General features: G+C 37.6%; 1 protein-coding gene across 5 annotated transcripts in view; it reads left to right on the top strand.

The window, feature by feature from the left end:
• The window catches only part of LOC138019075 (histamine H2 receptor-like), a 5,603-nt gene extending 5,223 nt beyond the window's left edge, over positions 1-380 (top strand). For all 5 annotated transcript variants that reach the window (XM_068865733.1, XM_068865734.1, XM_068865729.1 and 2 more), the window contains one exon: positions 1-380. This exon is cut by the window's left edge and continues 1,178 nt beyond it. The gene's annotated coding sequence lies outside the window, so the exon portion shown is untranslated.
• The last annotated feature ends 448 nt before the right edge of the window (positions 381-828 follow it).

Genomic DNA, 828 nt, shown 5'->3' with positions numbered 1-828 from the left:
TTCGTATAAATTTTCAGCGCATATATCTTGCTGTTCCATTTCAGTTAGAAAATCTGAAAAGAGACTTTTTTTCCTTGCCTTCAAACTATCATAATGTCAAAATTGCGTAAAATCCGTGAAACCTTCTTACTTTTATAGATACTAAAAATTGTTCATGTTCTGAAGAGAAAGCAATGGTTTCAGCTCTTAACTGTGATTTAGTGAAGCACTGAATCTATACACCACTGAATTAAATATGCTTCATTTTTTGGTACTGAAAGTCTAAAGGAATGCTCCTCTAATTAATTCTGGAAAGTAAAGAAACACTGGAAATCATGTATCACCTAATTAAAGATCACTTCACCTAGACCTTTTCAATAGTTAATAAAAATTTTAATCTACACCTATGTGTCGCTAGTTGGCATACCTGTAAGGGAAAAATAGCCTTGGAGATTATTATCTATGAAGTCCAGGAATTCCTGGTACCTGTCGTCGAGCTGTTTTGATGGCAATTAACTAAATTGTCGGTCAAGAAAATCGCTCACAATGTTCCCCTGGGCTAATCCTGGATTTTGTAAAGGTGCATTCAAAGAATTGGGTGGACCCTTTTTTTGTTTTTTTTTTTGGGGTAGCGGGGATGGGGGGGGGGGGGGGGAACTGAGGGAATAACCCGGAGGAGATTATAAAAGGTGCTTGATTGAAATGTAAATTTAGAGAAATCTCAATTGTTTCACAGAAAGGTGAGACTTTTAGGGAGAGAAGACCACTGTCCTCATGCTATTCCCGTCGCAATTACACATCTTGCGCATTAGTTGGGTGATGTAACTCCCACATGAGCATTTGTTGAGA

This window comes from Montipora capricornis, chromosome 10, assembly GCF_036669925.1.
Source record: "Montipora capricornis isolate CH-2021 chromosome 10, ASM3666992v2, whole genome shotgun sequence".
Taxonomy (NCBI): Eukaryota; Metazoa; Cnidaria; class Anthozoa; order Scleractinia; family Acroporidae; genus Montipora; species Montipora capricornis.
This window is presented reverse-complemented; position numbering and strand designations above follow the sequence as displayed.